Below are 12,237 nucleotides of genomic sequence, written 5' to 3'. Positions count from 1 at the left end.
CTGGAGGCAATGCATTTTCCACTAATTTTGTCACAAATAAATGTGGATATGAGTCACTACTTGCTTTTATACCACTGTTTATACCAAAACATTTTTCAAATCGAGCATAATAATCGCTTGTGTCTTCATCTTGCTTTTGTTTGCAGGCTGTGATTGCACCCCAATCTTCCTTTTTTGTAGTTAATAGACGTGGCAGTACCTGTACTAGTAAACCTGGTAACAGTTTAACTTTATCCCCGAGCCCTGAACCTGCAGTTCGGGCCCTTTCTTCCTCTGCTAATGCTGTCCAGTCTATCTTTTGGTCTCCCACTTCCCACTCTTTTTCTTTCAGTTTTTCATAGATGCCAGCAGGCAAAAGCACCTTTAATATCGTCATAATATCAGGAAAGGTGTACTCTCCCATTAGTAACATGTCTTTAATTTCTCGGTGGAAACCCGCTGGGTCTTTGTCATGACTAGGTACTACTTTCTTCATTTCTAATAATTCCATTTTTGATATGGGTGTGTAAACAAATACACGGTGAAACTCATTGTCTTCGCCTTTTATTGGGTGCACTTCTCGTAAAGGATTTTGTCTATCCATATAGTACGGCGTTCTTTCTCTGTGGGGCAGCGAGAGAGAATCCGGATTTACAAAAAGGACATACTGTTTACGTGACACTAATATCTCTTTAATTAGCTTGTTACTAGAACCTCTCCATCTGTTCGTGAGTAGTTCCGTTAATATATCAGGTAAAGGACCAGGGTCAGCATGTTGGCTCTTATATAATATAAGGAGTTGCTGAATCATATAGATTCCAGCTAAACGTTGTTCGTCTGCACTGAGATTAAAAAACGTGTGTGCTACGGTCTCATCACCGTATTTTTCAGGACTGTCAATCCAGTGAACAGCTGATCTGGCTAATTCTTGCTCATCCATGGAATCGAGGAGGTGGTAACCCCTTCGTTCTCGCAGTATTTTATCTGCGGCTTGAAACAAATGTTCAGGAGACTTCAGATTTATTACAGGCGTCGGATACGTTCTGCTATTATTTGGGCATACAGAGTGTATGGGATCAGAAAAACATCTAGCATTATCACAGGATCTTCCTCTGCCTACATAGGCTATGGTCTCTGACTGTCTTGCGGAATTCCCTGATTCGGACACTTCATCTTGCTCGAACTCGTCTGTTCCCAATCTTTCTTCATGAATACGCTCTATTTCTCTACGGATTTTTCGGCACATGGCTATTATACAATTTTGCTTATCGTGTCTCCCTTCTGATATATTCTGGCTCCATCTTGTAAGAATAAGCATTGCATTCGGGTCTACCCCCGGACGGTCTTGATTTCTGATCACACAGTTTATGAGGAAACGTAACAGTTCCCCCTGTATCTCTACTTTCTGGAATTCCATAGCTCTGTTAATACATCCTGGATCTCGTCCTGTTTGAACAAAATGATATATGTTATCTAGATGCGTACTCATTCCTGGTAACCTTGCTAAATACTCGGCGGCTCGCCTGATGCGTAATGATGCCAGGACCATTTCGTCCTCTTTACCAACCACCGGGTCATATCTACAATTTACAAGGAGTTCCTTAAGCGTACGTTCATTTACGAATTTAGGTGTACGTGAATGCGCTGATTCTTGAAAGACAAGTTTATTTATTCTGGGTGGTGTAAAGGTATTGCTAGCACCTCCCGTGGCCCCATCTGGGGCGTCGGGTGTGAATGGGTCCGTTGAACGTGACACAGCAACTATGGGTGTCGATACCACTGTAGAATCGACTGCGGGGACAGATGTGCTTGCCGAAGCTTGTATCGGGACTTGCTGTTGCACGGGGTCGGATACCTGATCCTGACGTTGAACCCCTCCGCCAGACGGTCTATGTAGTGTGGCGTTAGCATACTCGGGAGCTGTGTCGTCTAGATATGAGGAAAGAAAAACATCTTCTGCGGTTCTGGGATGCCCTTTTTGATGTACCTTAATTGGAAATAACGGGGGTGGCAAGTCTTTTGGCATCCCTGGAACAGCCTTTGGTAGTCCTTCGGCTAGAAGGGGATACATACCATTCATAAGAGCATTTCTTTGTCTATTTACTTGTTCTGACTTCACTCGGATACCTTCCTCAATTAATAGATTTTCTTGAACTTTATTTGAACTTTCTTTACTCCTTTCTTCTTGTCTACGTGCTTTTTCTGTACGTCTATGAGATTCTTTACGCCATAACTCAACAGCGTCTTTCTGTGACTGTCTGACCTTTCTTTTCCATAACTCTTCCTCCACTTTCATGATGCACTCTGCATCCCAGGTTCCCGCTGCGGGCCACCTTTGACTTTCCGGCAATCCCTTGGTATAATCTACCCATAGATCAAGAAACAATATGGCATCTAAGCCATGCTTGTGGTACATAAAATGCCCTGGAGTGTCCCTAGGAGGAATAGGAACTGCTTCTTCAAGCACCCCTTTTCTGGTAGTAATCTGTCTTAACTTCGAGAAGAGCGGCATATTGACAACTGATCTGATACTTACTCTTGAAATCACTTAATACGAAAAAACACAATAATGAACAGCGAACAAAGAACAATCATTCATACCACAATATGCAAGACATTTGAACACTTTAAACATTGAACATTAAACATTTTAACAATAACCGACAATGATGACAGTCTGCCTAACTAATCACCACGCTGAATTCTTGACAATAACTAAATACTTCGGAATACTTGATATACTGCTAAACAGTACATATACACTGCTAAACAGTGCAGACCGGATTTGTGTACCCAAATCCGTCTTGACCGGCACAACCTATGTGCGCGTCAACACGCCTCCTCGGCGATGGTACTCACCGAGTAGCTCCTTGAAACGGAAGGCCTCAGAGAATGGACAGGACTCGATGACTGCGGACAGCGGACCCTCTGGACATCGGGATTTCGAAAAACCTGGTGGGCTTCTGTATACCTCGGATCTTGCTCTCTCAGCTAGGCTCTGGTCGGGATACTTCGCACTTCTCACCGCCTCGTCTGGGTTGATCGCAGCCTCAGTCGCCCCCGCTTGACCGGAGGGAGCTTACAGGAAATCCTGCTGGTACGCGTTTATGGTCCGTCCAGCTGTGGCAGGAGACCGGGCCTGCAACGCACCGCCGGCGCGTGAGATGAGAAAGTGTCCCTGTTCGGGCGCCATTATGTGGTAAATATTCTTTTTACCTAAACTGAATTTCATACGGAATCTTTAAAATAAAGTAAAATAGCTCAGAATAACAAGAGGCAGAATCCGTGGTATAAGAGGGTTTCTAAATGGGCTTTATTCCATCCAAAATGGCCGACTCGAGTCGCGGCCTTCAGGTTCCGTCACCACGAGGGTTCAGGAAGTGAAGTACAATACTTTATTGACAAGAAGTAACTTTTATAGGTCATACATTTACAATGAAACAAGTGCAAAAAGGCGTAACAATTGATAAGATAAATTAACATAGTGATACGTAATCGAAACTAGGCGTAATAAGGAGCAAAAAGAAACATGATTGGCTCTGATTATCTTACATAGGTGGATCTATACGATAATACTTAACATGGATGCGTGCGCAGCAGCATGACGTGTGATTGACGTGCAACTAGGGGGTGAAGGGGACTTGACATTTAGCTCTACATGTGGAGACGAGAAGTCTAGGGGGTCATGTCAACCTAATCCCAAATCATATCTAACATCCTATGTTTAGAGAACTATGTTATCCACAAGGAAGGACTCTCGGACAGAATCTATTCTATACTAACTGTATGTGCGTGTACAAGCGTCTAAGTGCCTATATGAGAAGCGAGGGGCAGAAAACTTTCCATGGCAACAGGGCTATGAATCACTTGCAGGAGGACGGAAAGGCTGAGTCCTTTGCTTGTGAGCTAAAGGAAATGTTTACCTAAATCACTAGACAGGAATGCATCGGCTGAAGAGCAAAATAGATAATTCGAAGGTGAAATACAGCTTCTTGGCAGGCAGGCGAAAACTGGCCGAGGCAGGCACCGTTAGCTGCACAGGGAGTAGGACAAAGTTCATGGATACAGATGCGAGCTCAAGCTGAAACTGTCAGAGACAGAGAGCAGGGAAAGGCTTTGAGGAAAGAATCGGGCCTACTTGCCTGAACTGTAAAAATGGAGTACCTTAGCCATATAAAGTCGGTGGCTTTTCATACTTAGGAATTGAATATCCAGCCCATTGATGGCGGATCTGACAGGGAACATGTCGACGGTAGACACACATATGTTTGCGTCTTGGAAACTGGAACTGGAGGGAACACACATGCATTTGTAACATGCATATAGAACCGTTGGGGTCCAAGATAGGGGACGCAACTGATCAGGAAAATCCACATTTCCACAGTAGTGGCATGCATAGAGACATGGGAGGGTATGGGGAATCACACTTGGTACAGCAGGCTAAGCAGTGTGGCTAGGTGGGCGGGCAGTGACAGGAGCATAGAGTCAGGCAATGAAGGGCAGGATGAATGTGCAAGGACTGCAAACTAACCATGGAGGGCAGTTGCAGCACATCGCACCATGCAGGCAGGAGGGAGGGTACAGTTTCAGAGGGTAAGGAGGAGGTGGGTAAGGGTAGAAAGCTAACTGTGCAGAGCAGGCGAAAAGGGCAGTGGCAGGACAATGGCCACACAGTGCTGGAGTGAGGATGTGGGGGCTTACACTTGGATAATTGAGGACAAGAAGGAGGGGGGCCAGGGGCAGCAAGCTTGGATGGGGACAGCGTAACGGACAACGCCAAGCAACGCATTGCTTCCAACTCACCACCATGTATGGCAATAGACATCTAACTTTGCATTTAAAAAAAAGTAGAAATTCACTAAAAGTCGTTCCAAGTTTAATGTGATATTATGGTCAGGAACTTGTAAGCACAACTAAACATTCATTATAACAAAAACTTTCAAATTTACTGAAAATACCATGCTTAATGGGAAATTACAGTTAGGTGGAAATGGCACTTAAAGTATATCGTTTGAAACTAACAAAAGAAAACCACTGAAAATCACCAGTTACTATACCTTGTTTCCTAAAGTAGCTATAACTCACCCCTTTGCCATGCACTGTTTTTACCCTTGCATATTAAATCATTCATGGGATATTCATTGACTAGATTTATAAATTCTCTAATCACATCTCAAAGGCCATCATTGTTGAAAATACTGTGCAGGTTGGGAGTATTTTTTGGCTATAGAATTAGCACTAGATACATAATTTCTCTTCTGGTGTAATTTCAAGTAATCTCACACAATTTTTAGGTGATTCCGTGTGATTACACCACATAGAACCTAGGTCAGCGATAGTTATTGCCATTTCTTGCTAATATGCCCCTTTATGTTAAACCATATGCTAATAGAAAGCACAATTAAGCTACCAGCGTTTCTTCGCACAACAAAATTACGAACGAAAACAAGATATAAGGGTCATAATTTCAATTTTAACTCGTAACCAATATTTCTATAAAACATATATTCTTCCAACATGTCATGCATATACCTCTCTCCATGATTGAAATTTATGGGGTCTTCGGTTTTCCCAAGGGGTGTTACAGTCTTACAATAATTTAGGGTTCTTGAAGCTAGGTGATTTCTATAACTGTACCGATTTGATAACGTGGGAATCATTTGCATTAAAATCTGATCCCCAAAGTAGAGGTCTGTGGTTAAGCTTCAGACAAATCATAGGCTTCCTTAAATACAACTACACAATTATTATTGAGATGGAGAAAACTATTTTATAAACATTGTGCATTAGGTATGGGTTAATCATCAAAAGCTATGTAGGCATGGCGATTAGGTATTTTGATTAGCTTTTGATGATTAACCCATACCTAATGCACAATGTTGCGACACACTCACTCCCACTGTGGATGTTCGAGAAACACTGTTCCAGCAGTCCTCTTTTTGAAACTTTTGGAATGTTTAAGTTTTCATGTATTACTGCACCCTCCAACCTTCCTTCTTTCTTTCAGGTACAGATACAACTGATCTGACCAATTAAATTTTGAGTGGTGAGTATACCATTCCATGTGGAACCAAATAGGCTCTACATACTCAAGTTCGGTCCTGACGAAAGCCCCGAGAATGCACAGAGGGATGAAACATGTTGACCAAAAAGAAGTGCGTATGATAAGTAACTCATTCTAAACGCACAACACCTTTCTTTTAATTTCCCATTCACTGCCTCCCAATAAATCATTGAGGTTACAAGTGACATAGGGATTTTAACTTAATTTTTTCACCTTATCACGAGCACATATTCACATCTATTTCTGACCACTACTGTCAGTCACCAGAAGGTCTTCCTCCAGGCGGAGGTCAGCATTTTACAAAAAATGACCCAATGATGATGCTGAAACAGTACACAAATCGCGGAGAATGAAAATATACCGCCTTCGACCTGTATAGATGTATGAGGGTCTTTTTATGACGGATACAACCAACAAGACCTTGGTAACACAGGACAAGTGGTCCATTCTCCTTGATTTATAATTAACCATTGGAAGCCGGATGGACCAAAGCTTCTTTTTCCCTCCACTTGATTATGACACGTACACAACTATAATGAAATATTTTTTTTCATTATCAACAGTAGGATTCTGTTAGTAATCTTACTGAGTGATAATAACATATTGGCCCCTGAAGGAGGGACGTGTAGTCCCAAAATGCATTGGGCATGCGTCACCTTAAGTGGACTAATGACTTCTGTTGAATAATTATGATTTTTTTGTATTGAAGCTGTAATTCTTGTTCATTTCTTATACGGAATGTTGTTTGAACAGAGCATGTTGACTAGAAAGCCAATTTCATTATAGTGGTGCACACCTTGTCCAAACCGCCTTTAGGGACTTGGCCCCATTGTGTAATACTTAGGAATTACTAGGCAGGAACTTCAGAGGTGTAGCACACTGATCGCTTTACCATTAGAAAATAGAATATATTTTATACCAGGAGTGCACAATCTGCATATTTTACAGTTTAGAAAGTTGCCATTTTTCTGCTCTTAATCCCTGTGTGCCTACTGTCTGTCTCCAATACATGTCTGGGTGCTGGTGACATCTGGACTTTGTGCAGTATCTCTAGACAGCCACACACAAAAAGAGCTTAGGTGTGATTGATCGGCCATCCACATCCTGATGGATCATCCTGGGCAGGAAGGGAGAGAGGATCTGACACTTACACCTGAATAGGTTGTCTCCTGTCCCCACACAAAGGACTGCATATCCCTCTGGATTACCTTTGGAGCCAGAACTGAGAGAGAGGACCTTTGTGCACTTCAAAGCCCTTCTTTGAAGTCACCACCACTTCAAAGGATCAATAGGTATAAGGAGACCCGACCAGTTCAGTACACTACTGGACCTGTGAAAAACTCTGCCAGGAGGAAGGACTGCTGTGCTGCTACAAGAACTGACAATTTGCTGAATTGCTGCTATGGAAGAACTGCTTTTCTGCTGTGCTGCCCTCCTGCCTGGTAGCCTCGGCCCTTCTGAGGAAGGACTGGAGACATCTCACTTTATCCCAGAGTGACTCCAAGGGCATGCTGGCTCTCCTCCTGTTCTAAGTCTCAGGGACATCAAAAACTTCTATACAACCTGCAACTATAAAGTGCTGCAACTGCTAAAATCCATACACGATCGGAACTGACGCATCTCCCTCAGTGCCGAAGCATCAATGCAACCGCAAGGACCGAAGACATCACATATCTGATTGTGCTGCACAATACCTCCAGTTCCAGACATATCACCTACATCCTGTGGCTCAACAATGATGAGGATGCGTCCTCGATATGCGCAGCTTAACAGCGACATATCGCCGTTAAATCTGTATTTTGATGCTGAAAGCATCACAACTCGGCTAAGTCGACAACTGAAAAACCAAAGTGCTTTTCAGTGGGCAAAGGTTTGCCCCTGTGTTAAACCCACGCTGCATTGTGGTTGGCCTGAACTTTCAGAGTTGTCCTGGTCTAGCGCAACCAGATAGCACTGATTGGTGCTTTGAATTTAAGCCCTACAATTTAATTTATTCCTTAAAAATTCATAACTCAGGTTCGACCAATTGAATTTTTTTCATTGTGGTCTTCATTTGTTCATAGGAATATATGCTTTTTTCCAAAACTGGTGTCTTTTTATGGTGTTTTCACTGTAGTATTGTTTGACGTGTTGCACAAATACTTCACGCATTGCCTCTTGAGTGAAGCCTGACTATTCTGTGCCAAGCAATCAGAGGGTTATTTCAGGGTGTGTATTTGACTTTTGGTGACTAGGATTTTAGTTCCTACTTGGACAGGGTGCATACCTCTGCTAACCCAGTTTCTAACTGTATCGCCATCACAAAACACATAGAAGCATTACAAAGTGCTCAGGGCCACTATGCCTGAGGCGATTAAAAGAAAGTCACATAAAAGTAACACATTCTAGTATAAGGCACGCAGCAGATGGCCACTCACAGTAGGTTCACTAAGCTGAAAGCATGGCCTCCTCTAAACAGCACTCGCAGTCTGCAACTGGTATTGATGTCCAGGGGGGAAACGTTTAACAGGCATCCACAGAAAGGGGAGTGTATGAGGTCAGTGCCATGTTTTCTACCTTCTTTACCTGTCTCTATGCCAGTCAGAGATCATGATGCTTTTGAGAGAAACAATAATGATTCATTAATGTTCGAAAGTAATGGGCATCATGCATCCAGGGAGTATACTGAAAAATAATAGTAATTGATTGAGGTGTTCATACATACATGTGGGCAAGTCCCTTCATTTTCTAATTAGTGGCAAGCGGATGCCAAACATGGGGCATCTTAGTCCATTTCCCCTGGTTTAGCCCCTTTCTGCTCTCTCTTGGACATTCACTGGGCTGCCATTAAATGCGTGGTGAGGTGTGGACATCCCCAAAGTTTCAGTGGCTTTGTAAAAGGGGGAGAGGCCTTTTCCCACCAGCCGAGCCAGGGACCCCCTTTTAAAAGGACCACTGGTGATGCAACAGTGTTGTGGAGGAAGTGTTCGTGCAGTACACAGCTCTGCTACTGTGAAGACATGCTTGTCCTGCAGCAGATTCTCAAAATAGAGGCAACTGACTTCTTCAAAGAAACGCCCTAAAGACAATGAGTCATGAAAGAAACAATGCATGTACATGTGTTGATTCAAACCTAGTAAAAAGTGTGTACGTCCTGCACTTCATTATCCCATTTGACACCTGGATTGTAAGTTTTACTACAATGCGTTTTGTTTTGACAAGAAACACAAAGTTCACTTAGTGCAAATGCGACAATTGTGAGCGAGCTTTCAATCGTCTCGGGGAAACCTCCCTGTTTTGATTTTGCAACGAACCCGAGAGAGAGTCAGGGGACAACGGTAGTTGACAGCTAAAGTCCCTGGTAGAAAAATTCTGAATCCCCCGGTATTTAGCTGCAATCAGAAGTTCATATAAATGTCCCTGACTTCTCAAACTCTTTCTATGAGGAGGGAGGGCTGACTCTTGACTCCTGCTCCGCGGAAGAAGGGCTCGTCCTCTGACAATCATTGGATTTCATGGTAAGAGGTTTATGCTAATCTCAGGCACTGACACTATCGCTTTTCATCACCGAACAGATCCTTCTTTTATTTTAAGATTCGGGACATTGAAAGCTAAGTCTGCTCCCCATGACTGGCATATTTTGAGCACCACAGACATGACGTTTCATCCTCCAGGAGTCGATGAGCGGCCCTGCTGTGGGCAAACACTGTTTATACTCACGGGTGGGGCGTCGAAGCTTCCTGCCTCCTAACTGCATGGAGTTACTTGTGTTCGTCTTCGAGGGTGTGGCGCCAGTGCTCTGCTGTGAAAACTGTACAACTTTCGTGAAGTTGGAAAGTCTGTGAACTTCTGGACACATTATAGACATACCTACACAGGGCAGCCAGCGCATCAGCACGAGCCTTCCTGAATATGTCCCACCAACTCTTGTCTCGCTTTCAAAGAAGTACACCGGCACTCGTCATGTCTTGAAAATATGTGTTTATATCACAGAACCCCACAGCATGAGGGACTCACACTCCCAACGTTTCTGCTCTCACGGGAGCCTTGATCAGGTGACTAAATCTCTGCATTTCAAACTATTCCACGGGATCCTTCTTAGGTCTCGCCTGACCCAGCGCATGCGCTGGTCTGGCGAGACTTTTTGAGAGGGCTCCAAAAACGTGCTACCAGGCCAGCCTAGAGCTACAGTGCATGTGGGCGGGCGCGCGCGCCACGCTTACTTTCACTTTCGAGGCCGCACGGCCGCTTTGAGGTTTGATCGCGATCACTTTCGCGGCCACACGGCCGCTTGTTTCTACTATTTAGTCAAGTCTCATTTACGTTTTTCACAGTGGAACAAATTAAGCTGCATTTGGCCTGGGTGTCGTTAAACACCTCTCAGGGCGCAAAAGGTGTTGTGCGCGATTAAAAGCTATGCGTAGTAATGGCAATTACCTCAATTTACAGATCAAAGTCCCAGGTATAATAAATGTTACATCCTGCAGCAAACGGGCATTTTGCAGAGCGAAACGAAGTTGGGAAACACTGCTCAACACAACATTGTCAGGCACGTTGTCTTTTTGTGTGTTTGAATGTTTTGGTGGCTGTAAGCGTGTGTGGTGTTTTATGTCAGTGTATGTGGTGCATGCGCAGTTTTGTTGTGCCTGAATGCACGTGTTTGTGTGAAAGTAGAACTGGATTGAGTGCATGTTTGTGTTTCATTGGTTTTGAGTTTTTAAATGGGCTTGTCTGTGTGTGTACATTAATGTGTGTATATGTCATTTTACATACAACGTTGTATGTGTGAAATCATCGTATGTGTGGAAAACATTATAACATTGCTAATAGCAATAGCAGTATGCTGCTCAGCATATGAAATAGGTGTTCTAACACTCATACAGCCATTCCCGGTCACAGCCAATGACTCGGCTTTGTACCGGCAGGATTTCCGCTCACCGTCACTACCGTCCTCGAGGCACAGAGCCAGTCTCTGGAATGAGTCCAGACATCCTACTTCAGTGTAATGCGTGTGCTGCTTATCCACGAACTACACTATCTAATTAACACTTTAAGCACATTATGCAGGCAGTGCGACTGGAGAGGTGACCGATCCATATCGGATAGAGCTGCGTGGTTTCCGGGCTGACTGCTTCTCAGGAGTTTTAATCATTTGTCCTAAAGCGATCCTGTTCTAAATGCTGTGCATTGAACTTCAGTAACACATGTGCTCGTCATTTACTCATACTTGTGTAAGGGCCATTAAAGCAGTTGTAGGTGAACGTAAACACTGGAATGGCTGTAGACGCAGTCCATGGATTGTTGACGCATTCTAGGGCCACACAGGATAACAAGGAGGACTGTAAAGAAAATGTCTCTAAATGGAACAGAAAACTACAGCGGTTCCGCCCAACAGGAAAGAGGTTTCTTGGTGAGAGTGAAGAAAGGAATAATTCTTTCAGTTTTTTTATTGTGCGCTTTGAAGATGCTACACCTAAAATGTTGAAATCTTGCCAAGCAAAGTAGTAAAATATTTGACTTTGTAAACTCCGAATGCTACCAGGCAACATCCCATCCTCTGTACCTCCTCCCACGTTGTTCATCTGCACCACGCCTTTTCACACCTCTTAACATACAATATGAAGACAGCGTCCCCAACCTTGCTGAGGTAAACACTTTTTTCCCACATGTCCTACCCACCATTAGATTGCTCCAACCTATTTGGGTTTCAAGCCATGTCCATCTGACAGACACAACTACGGTCACCAACCCATCAGTAGTGTAACCGTTGTCTCACTAGACTCTACCTTTCACCACCATGGTACCCATGCCCGATGCACACTTGTGGTTCACCTCTTCAGACCTGCCGACCCTGGAATAACTTCTACTGTGTGATGGTACAGAGAAGGAAGAGGTGGTGCCTCTAGGAGGCAACGGGGCCACAGAGAGTAGACAGTGCAGTGGATCTGTAGCATTATCTGAACAATCATAACTACCCAACTCCAAAGCAAAACCAGCATTGGCATTGCCAATAGGTCTCGCTTTTGGGACCTTATAAGTGTTTAGCCATGCAACGGTTGCATAACTAAATACTTATAAGGTCCCAAAAGCGAGACCTCTTGGCTATGCCAATGCTTGTTAGACATGCAGGCACGTTTTTTTAAACAAAGTGCATAATGGAAATATTCAAAACCTGGCATGGAGACAAAAGCGCTATGTTAAATGTCCATACGCTG

This window comes from Triturus cristatus, chromosome 8 (assembly GCF_964204655.1).
Source record: "Triturus cristatus chromosome 8, aTriCri1.1, whole genome shotgun sequence".
Lineage (NCBI taxonomy): Eukaryota > Metazoa > Chordata > Amphibia > Caudata > Salamandridae > Triturus > Triturus cristatus.
The sequence above is the reverse complement of the archived record's forward strand: the minus strand, read 5'-3'. Positions refer to the sequence as shown.